Raw genomic sequence first — 10,382 nt, 5'->3', positions numbered from 1 at the left:
TATTAATATCATTCCATTTTTTTTCTGACAATGATACTACTCAAGGATTGATTGTCCCTTAAGGTCATTCTTGCTTCTTGAAAGAAAACCCCTATTATCACATAATTACCTACCGCTCCCCCAATTCTCCAAAATAGTGGGGCAATGTGTTAGAAAGGGAACTTCATTTTAGAGTACTTTTTTAAATGCCCCCCCTCCAAGTACTGGGGATTAAAACCAGGGGCACTCTACCACTGAGCTACATAATCAGTTCTTTTTATTTATTTATTTTTTTATTTTGAGACAGGATCTCACTAAGACACTGAGGCTGGCCTTGAACTTGCGATCCTCCTGCCTCAGCTTCCCCCACTGCTAGGATTATAGGCCTGAGCCACCTCATTTAGCTCTCCCACTGCTTCTTGATTTCTCAGTTTTTACGCCTCTTAAGCATGATCCCAGGTATGCATTAAGACCAAGGGTTTTTATGTTTACCTCATAATAAAGGACATTCCTGAAATCGCTCCCTTCCCCCACCCTGTTATTCTCATCTGAACATATTATTTTAATTTACAGCTTCTATCACAGGTTATAATCCTAAATTGTAACTGTTTGCCAAAGCATTTCCACTTTCCACATACAACTGAACTTCATTTCCTGATCTCACTTGCAGTTAGCTGCAGCCAGATGACTGTTCTAACCAAGGGAATACAGGCAGCAAAAAGTAGCTTCCAGGTCTAGCCTGCAGAGTTCTGCCACATGTAATCCTCCATTCTCTTTTTCCATTCACCAATTTCATAGATAAGATTTAAAGACCCAGAGGAGTATAGAACTTCAAAGGAGAAATGGGTTAGTGCTAATGGAGAGAGTCCAGGATTCTCAAGACATCAGCAACAGCCTGGTTGGATCATTCCCTAACCAAAAGCAAGTTTTTACTGGATTAGTCTTTTGAGTTCTCTCTCTCTCTCAACTGGACTCTGAACTCAGGGGCACTTTACTGCTAAGCCACATCCCAAACCCTTTTTATTCTGAGACAGGATCTCACTAAGTTGCTGAAGGTCTTGCTAGATTGCTGACACTGGCCTTGAACTTTCATGCCTCCTGCCTCAGCCTCCCATGTCCCTGGAATTAAAGGTAAGCACCACGGCACCCACAGGAGTTTTCTCCTTATAGAATATTCCAGTTAAAAAATTGAAGAAAGAATGATAGAATTAGATTACCACCATTTTAAACACCAATGAATTAATGAATCTAGACAATGATCATCAATGACTGTTATTGGTGATGGAAAGAGGGATCTTTGAGATTATTCACAGAATACTAAGAACCCTTCATTGAGTCTAGGTCTCTCTTTTCTATTTGTATTCACTTCCAGACCATAATCAATCCCAGGATTTTAATACATCTATACATTGCTAACTTCCAAAATTATATCTCCTTCTCTAACAATCCAGCAAAGTTCTAGATTTCTATTTTGATCACCTTCTCAAAGTCTCTACTTGGCTGCTTACAAGGAATCTAAAGCATAACATGTCTTCCCCATCTGATTAGATGAGTCTAGGCCACTATTGTCTATCACCCAGTGACAATCTTCTAAGAGGCCCCCTCTAGGAAGTTCTTCAAACAACCTCCAGAGTCAGTTACCTTTGTAAAAACACAAATCAGCGCTGTGGCAGGGCTTGCTGAGATCCTGGTGGAGAATCTCTCAGAGCTGCTGCCAGCAGCACTAGGAGGCCATGGGGCCAGACTGGGAGGTGGCCAATGCTGCCGCTGAAGAGCAGGGCTCAGCTGGTGCCCTGGCTCAGTGCCCTGGCAGCTTGTCCCAGGGGGTCCGGCTCAATGGACTCAATGTCAGTGTCACTTACTTCCTCACCCCCCAGCAGACACTGTTCCAGGACCGAAGTTCTTCCTGTACCGCTTGTGGCAGGCCGACGCCTACCTGGACTCAGACAAGGTGAGGGCTGCACAGGCCCCGGACCTGGGCCACAGGACAGCACTGCACTGCACCCCGGTGCCCACTGCTGCCTCAGGGACCCCCCCACCCCGTCACTGTGCCAGGGGCGCCCTTAGCCCTGGCCTCCTGCCTCCAGTGGTGGAGGAGGAGGTCCGCCAGACCCCTGACTTGGCTGCAGACCTACTTTTTCTCCCTGGACTCTGGCCCTGGGGTGAAAGGGGTGCCTATTTATTTGACAGGAACCCAGGGACCTTGGAGCTGTGTTGAACCCCTTGAGACATGGGAAGCTGGTCCTTAACAAAGACCTCACTGAGGAAGGAGTGTGGGAAGAAGCAGAATTTTACAACATCACCTCACTCATAAAACTTGTAAAGGACAAAATTAGAGAACGAGACAGCAAAACATCACAGGTGCCCGTGAAGCATGTATACCATGTGTTCAGTGTCAGAAGGAGGGGCTCACACAGATGGTGTCCACCATGCCTGATGGCTGGAAATTTGAGCAGCTGGTCAGCATGGGCTCCTCTTACAACTATGGGAATGAAGACCAGGCAGAGCTCCTCCATGTGGTTTCCAAGGAGCTGCCCAACACCCCATATGGCACAACCAGTGAGCCCAGCGAGGAGGCCAAGATTTTGCAGGAACAGGGCTCAAGGATGTGAGATGCAGCACTGACAGCCGAAGAAATGATATACTTTTGCCCAAGATTCAGTGAACCACCATGTCCAGGAAGTACGTCTGTGAGAAGAAAACTGCTTTTGATCATTTCTCTAGAGATCTGGTTCTGCATCATTTTTTGCCTCAGAGGTGGCTGGTGAGAGACAGCCCAGCTGTCTAAGGCCAGGCATCCTCATAGACAGGAGGCACAGGGGCCAGGGGGGCTCTCTGGCAGCCTGCTCTGTACTTTCCCAGTGCTGCATGGGACTGAGGCAGGGTGCTCCCAACAAGCCTGCACAGTCCTGAAGACCATCTGAAGGGCAGGGCCCTTGATGCTACATTCACAGTCTGTGATAGCAGCTCAGGCCTCACCAGGAGGAAGGGGCAGCAGCCATGTGGATTGTCCAGCACACCATGCCTCAAGTCCAGAAGCCTGGTGATCACTGCTTGAGCACCTGAACATCATCCTCGGGTCAGGGAGGATGCTCTGCCTTCAGTGTGATCAGTTAACAGTTTCTCAACCTTGGTGAAGACCCCTGACAACGGTGGACTCAGCATCATCACTACTTTCTGGGCACCTACCCTGAGGACCGGCCTCCTTCAGAGCCAGGCTCTTATTCCAGCCTGCACAGCCAGGACAGTCAAGGCTTCTTGATTTGTATTTTCCAGGCAAGAGAACTTTGTATCCCTTTTTTAAAGTGTGGATAGATTACCCAATGTTTATACTCTTTAGAAATGCCTAAAAGTGTTGCTATGTTTTAGATGGATCTGTCAAATAGTTAAAAGGAAGTAGAAGTTTTGCCTCATCGTTTTCACCTGAGGGTTCATCAGGGAGCTGGTGCCCACCAGTTCCTTTGTCACACATGGGATGGAGGCTAGGTGGAGGCCTGTCCCCTAGCTTCTGGAGCTGACACTCCTAGTCACATTGAAAAGTCAGGATGTTTACAGTGCATCATGTGTCTCTTTCTCTCTGGTTCTGTTTTCTCTGTAAAACTATGCACTTTTTCTTTCTAATACTCCTGGAGCATTTGAGACTTGACACAACCTACATGACCCAGCCAGTGTGCCATCTATGCTGCTGGGTTGCTGTAGAGGCTGCCCCCTGCAGGATCTGATATTCTTGAGTTGGGGCTGGGGGCCTGGCCCCAGTGAGCAAGTTCTGCCTCTTGAACTCTGCTTCCCAGGGGAGCTGTGCAGACTTACCACTGGAGTTGCCTGTGGGAGGTCAGAGGCTCTGACACTGTCCAATGTCAATGCTTCCAGAAACTTCTTGCCTAGGTCCTCTTTTTTTTTTTCTTCTTTGCCAATAGCCTGATTAACCAAGTTTTCCAGCATCTAGGATTTACCTCTTCCTTTTGTAAGGCCTCTTTTATGTTGTTAAAGGTTCAGCTTAAACAATTTATAAAAACATTTCTATAGGGCAGATTTAGTCTCTGGCTGACCCAGGCCTCCCCAGCAGAGCTCCAAGGGAAGGTGTCCCTATTGGCTCTGGGGAGCTGCTGGGTGCTTAGCATTTTTTGATTTTGACATTGACATAATAGGTAGGCTTGTGTATAGTTTTGTTTTTGTTTTTTAACTTAAAGATATTAAGACTTAATTCACTAAAATTTATTCTAAGGGGAGAGTTGTACTTTTTTTCGGTATCCATATTTTATCAGCTTACCATTTAATGCCTAAGTTTCTCCTGAAAATAACAAATAAAATTGTGTATTTATGAATGAAAAAAAAAACACAAATCAGATAATGCCACACACTTGTGCAGAATCCTCATACATTCTCCTTTCACACTCAGTAAAATTTAAACTTTTTTTCATTGCCTCCTTCTTCCTGGATACCTCTCTGACTTAACTTTCTACCACTATCCTGATTCTTTACTCTTCTCTACTTTTGTGATTTTTCCTTGAAGGCAATAGCTCCTTCCTGCCTCTGGGCCTTTGCATCTGCTCTTCTTCTGCATGGTATACTCTTCCACCATGTGTGCTCATGGCTTTGTCACTCACATCATTCAGACATCCTAGAGAAGCCTTTCTGGACAATCTATTAAAAAATAGCACCTTAGCCAGGCACAGTGGTGCACATTTGTAATCCTCCCAGTTTGTGAGGTTGAGGCACGAGAATCTAAAGTTCAAAGTCAGCCTCTGCAACTTAGCAAGACTTGTCTCATAATAACAAATAAAAGACAAAGGGGCAGGTGATGTAGCTAAGTGGTTAAGCAACCCTGGATTCAATCCCTGATAATACCCCCCAAATAGCATCTTTCTTCTTCCCATGGCCACCACCCACTTTGAGCATCTTTTCCCCCTGTTTACTCTTTTCCATCACCCTATTAGTACTTTGATATTACATATTCGCTTGCTTGTTATGTGTCCATTTAAAGCCTATGGAAGTTCATGAGCACAGGAATTTTGTGTGCCTTGTCCACTGCTGTCTCTTCAGTGCATAGAAGAAGTGCTCTCAATGGGTATGAATGCAATATATATATATATATACATATATATATATATATATATATTTGAACAAACAAATCAATTAATGGATTCTAAACAAATGTTCCTGTTTCACTCAATTAGAGTTGTGAGTTTAATTTAGCAAACCCTATATATTTCTTACTGATTGGGTAATCTTAGGAGAGTTGTTTAATCTCCCTGTGCCTCAATATCTTCATCTGTGAAATCTAAGAAAATGTCACCTATTTCATTAAATATGAGGTTTGAATAAATGAATACATGAAGTGCTTATTGTGGAATAATACCTAATAATAATAAGTATTCTATTAGAGCTTGCTGATGTTGTTGGGTTTTGTTTATTTATTTATTTATTATTTTGATGGTGCTTGGATTGAACCCAGGGCCTTGTGCATGTGAGGCACACACCCTACCAACTGAGCTATATCCAGCCTCCTGATATTGTTATTGTTACAGAAATCTAGACTTTCAAAGTTTAAATTAAGGAGGTACAAGAAAGGGCCATTTTTCACATTATAAAGGACATTTGAAAATCATAACAAATGAATGTGTATTAGGATTTACAAAGCAGAGTTTAAAAATAGTAGAGAAACTTGAAATGAAAGTCTTAGAAACTTCTGCCGATTAAAAATCAATCAGCAGCTGGGTTTGGTGGCACATGCCTGTAATCACAGCAGTTTAGGAGGCTGAGGCAGAAGCACCTCAAGTTCAAAGCCAACCTCAGGAAAAGCAACATGCTGAGCAACTCAGTAAGACCCTGTCCCTAAATAAAATCCAAAATAGAGCTGGGGATGTGGCTCAGTGGTCAACTGTCCCTGAGATCAATCACCAGTACTAAGAATAAATAAAATAAAAATCAGCAATAAAGACAAAGGAAGTCTGAAATTATGATGGACCCATTCAAATTTGATTAACAACCAAAAAATTAGTTTATATACAACTTTGCAGGATAACAATTGCAGTATATATCAAAGCACATATGTATCTTTAAAACTAAATGCCACAATACAAGCAAAGAAGATGGAATCATTTCCCACTGTTTTTGTGCCTTCTACACCACATAACCACCATGTCCCTCTTTACTAACAACTTTGATCTGGAGGAAGCAACATAATTTTTACTCCAGCCCAGACTTATCACATTAGTGCAAAGCCAATAAACTTGACCCACAAAAAGGGTTCTACAAATGAAGTTGATTGATTAGCTAAGTGTTAACTCTCAATTCTGCACTAAAAATAAGCCAACAATTGAAGCAAAAATATGGATTTTTTTAATAAAATTTGATTTTAAGCCAGTTGCTTATGCATTTATCTCAGTTTCTTGTTCTACATGTCATTAGGGAAAAAATGTTTTTTCTATCTTTGTTGTTGTTGTTATCTGCATTGTTCTGGTGTTTTTACTTTGTATTAAAACCATGAGGATTCTGCTGTAGTCTCCTTCCACCAAACTGACTTGCCAAGCATGTAGCATTCTTCTGTTTCCACAAAGCAACCTCCCATCTTTTCTTAGAATTTCAAAGCATGCCAATGAAAGGAAATTGTGCTTGGTGTCTCAACATACCTTGAGCCTCAGCCCTCCTGTCCCTTCAACAGCCAGACAAAAGAAGAGCTTCTCATAAAGACAGCTCTTAGATTCAAGGAAGAATTAAAAATCAGTGAAGTTAACTATAGCACTATAAATACCATTCTAGTTGAGCCTACCGCATATTCCTACTGTGATTTCAGATTGAAAATGCAAAGCCATAGACATGAAATAAAGTATTGCTTAGGACATTTTGTGTTATAAAATGACTCAAAAAATAAAAAAAAAGACTCACTTGTAATAACAGATCTTCCCTCCCTATTTGGTACCTTGTGAAGCAATTGGTTAAGCAATTATTATTATTATTATTATTATTATTATTATTATTATTTTTAAATCTTAACCAATTTGGAAATCTGAATACTCATTCTCAGAGAGATTGCCAGCTGAGAAATTATATTTCATTCCATGACAGCAATTGTCTATGGGCTATTTATTTTAAATTTGTTAAGCATATCAGATTTAATCTAGAAAGTCCTTCATTTTAAGTATTCAAAGAGCATGTGAGCTGAAAGCTTAAATTAAGTCTTTCCAAGGATGGACACTTTTTGTTGTTGGTACAATAAAGATCTTTTGTGCTATTTTAAGAATTCCCTTGGCTAAAGATTTTGAATGCAGTAAGAAAATCTATAGACCTCAGACACTTGGCTAACCATGAAGGTCAGCTTAAAATTACAAGAAGCATTTTTTCAACCCTCAGTCTGAGAGAATATATACACTTAAGTAATAAAGGAAATAGTATTAAATACAAGTAACCTGAACACTCATTACCTCAGTGCAAAAATTCAAGGTGTCCCCAGTGCCTTTCTCATTTTCATCATTGGCATCAGTTAAAGTCAAATTTATAAATACACACACACACACACACACACACACACACACACATATATATATAAATATATATAAATTATGTATTTTTTTTTCTAAAATGTAGTTTGAATATGTTTCTTCCTTACAAGAGCATATTTTCTAATGTCAACCTAAATCTGATTTTCCTCCTGCATTTCTTAAATTTTTTTGACGTACCACCATCCTATCTATCAGGGAGACTTTTAATACCAAAGTCATTTTTGAAAATTCTTCCCTTATTTCATCACCATATGCACTCAGTTGCCAGGTTCTATTGGGTCTAGCTTTGCAATAACCTCTCGAGTGCCCTCCTCTTCAATCCCCCTAACTTAGAGATTACCTGCCCTGCTGTGATAACTACTCCTACAATTGTCCCTGCATTTAGCCTCTCCCTATCTCAAAGCAAATAGTTCTGTTGAATCAATCTTTTAATGAACAACTATGATTTTTGATTCCCTTCTCAAATGTCTTACAAACTGCAAAACAAAATCTAGATGCCCCTCTCTAGCATTTAAAACCAGAATATGACCATGATCTACCCTCGACCACTGAGCCACATCCCCAGCCCTATTTTATATATTTTTTTATTTAAAGACAGAAGTTTCATGGAGTTGATTAACATCTCTCTGTTGCTGAGGCTCGCTTTGATCCTCCTGTCCCTGCCTTCCAAGCTGCTGGGATTACAGATGTGTACCACCAAGCACAGCTGGGGTTTTTTGTTTTGTTTTTAGTTGTAGATGGACATAGTACCTTTATTTATTTATTTTTATGTGGAGCTGAGGATGGAACCCAAGGCCTCCCAAGTGTGAGGCGAGCACTCTACCACTGAATTACAAACCCAGCATTGCGCCCGGCTTTTGTGCATAGTTTTTTAAAAACATTTTTAGTTGTAGCTGTACAGAATACTTTTCTCTATTTATCTACATTTTTGTGGTGCTGAGGATTGAACTCAGTGCCTCACATGCGCTAGGCGAGCACTCTACCGCTGAGCACAACCCCAGCCCTTGTGCATAATTTTTAATGGACATTTCACAGGAAAGCAGGGAGCTAAAACTGCAAACCTCTGTTCTTGCATTCTGATGAAAGAAAATTTAAAGTCAGACAACGAAAGCCATGCAAGAGAACTTGATTATAAGTAAATGTAAAGAGAAAGTGAGGTGAAAGTAAAATCCTATTGAGGCTTAAGCAGAGAGCACTGTCAAGAGAGGATGGGCTGTCTCCCAGCAGAGAATGACAAAGGAGACAATGCTGTCTCCAGGTTCGTTACTGTGTGCTGTTTACCAGGACAACTGGGGACCGCCTTCTGCACTCTTTGCCAATCAGGTGTTCAACTCCTCCTTCACCTCAGGCAGTGGAGTTTTGACCTTAACTGGTCTTCTCTGGAGCTGTCATGGTGGCCATCCTTTTGGGGGTGGGGGGCAGTCATCTACAAGTCAATCCCATGTTAATGTGGATACTGGAGTCAATAGCCAGTTAGAAGTTACCTTAGTGCACCTGAGCTACTAAAGGAGCCTTCTTTCCCACACTGATGGAAACCCCTCTAGCCATAATTCCTAGCCTCACACCAGTCTTAATGGGCCCTGTCAAGAGTTAGTCCCATTAATCCTTTTCTCTTGTTGTGTGTTCTCATTAGCGTCTTTGGTTCTATTTATTTTCTACAAATGAACTACCATACTTTGCTTTCTCATCTACTTTGGAAGTAGTTTAAAGAACACTTGTGACCTTGCCATGCATTTCACTACTCATCACTAGCTACTGCCTAACAGACAGATATGCAGACCTATTCTACTTTCTTTATTATTAGGATGAAGTAACACTCCTGATTTGGCCCTAGCATGTTCAAATAACAATTGATACACCATCAATTCTAAATATGTCCCTAGTGAACACAGCACCTGGTAGTAACCATTTCCTAAAAAATAAAGTCTTTGTTTCACTATGAACTTTTTAGATCACCCTTAAGACATCATCAGATTTATTCTTATTTTGTTTTGTTTGTTTTTTCCTGTGTGTGCCTAGCAAAGTCTCGGTATTAAAACAAAACAAAACAATGCCTCATTAAATATTGAATGAATGAATGAATTAATTAATTAGTTAATCATCCACATAATCAATCAATGAAATGAGCATGCACATAGTACTTGGTACTTGTTTCCTACTCCCTCCATTTTAAGAAACAGAGCCAATAAAGATCTTGGTTCCTATTATCTCTGTATTAAGAAAGAAAGACAATAAAGAGCACCACATATAACAGTAAATACTTGCTAAGTTTAATTTATACAATTTTAGAGCCAAAGAGGACCTTAGAGATGATTCCAGTTATTTCCTTCCCCTCTATGAGTACATAGTGGTTTTGAATCTGTATTAGCAAAAAACATTTAGTTTTTCTCCCTCCTTGAGGGCAAAGACATTATAATGAGCAGTGTCCTTGCCTTCACCTCACCTTTTCACCTGTTGCTTGGGGGATTGTGCGCACTCAAAAGCTTTCTGAGTGATGGTGTGAGAGTGCATGTAGCCCTCTTTTGTCCAATAAGCAGCCATTAGCTATATGAGGCTCTTTAATTAATTAGAATTAAATAAAATTTAAAATTTATCCTTTGACACACCAGCCTCATTTCAAGTGTTCTGTCATCATATGTGGCTAGTGACTACCACATAAGCAGAGAACAATCCCTTCACTGTAGAAAGTTCTGTTGGCCAATGCTGGTCTAGACTATTTCACTCAATTTGCAGAACTGAATGAGCTCAGGGAAGTTGTCACTTGCACAAAAACAAGCTATTAGGAGCAGAACTGGGAGTAAAACTAGAAACTCCTAAATCAAATCCATTGTTGTTAAGTTATAGATGATTCATTGCAGAATTCCAATTATGTGTAACCTTATCTTAGAGTTCCAGTGATAT

General features: G+C 40.8%; 1 pseudogene; it reads left to right on the top strand.

The window, feature by feature from the left end:
* The first annotated feature begins 428 nt into the window (after positions 1–428).
* LOC143404308 (BTB/POZ domain-containing protein KCTD5 pseudogene) lies at positions 429–2,591 on the top strand (annotated as a pseudogene).
* Positions 2,592–10,382: the final 7,791 nt, after the last annotated feature.

The sequence above is a fragment of the Callospermophilus lateralis genome, chromosome 7 (genome assembly GCF_048772815.1).
Source record: "Callospermophilus lateralis isolate mCalLat2 chromosome 7, mCalLat2.hap1, whole genome shotgun sequence".
NCBI classification, from domain to species: domain Eukaryota; kingdom Metazoa; phylum Chordata; class Mammalia; order Rodentia; family Sciuridae; genus Callospermophilus; species Callospermophilus lateralis.
This window is presented reverse-complemented; position numbering and strand designations above follow the sequence as displayed.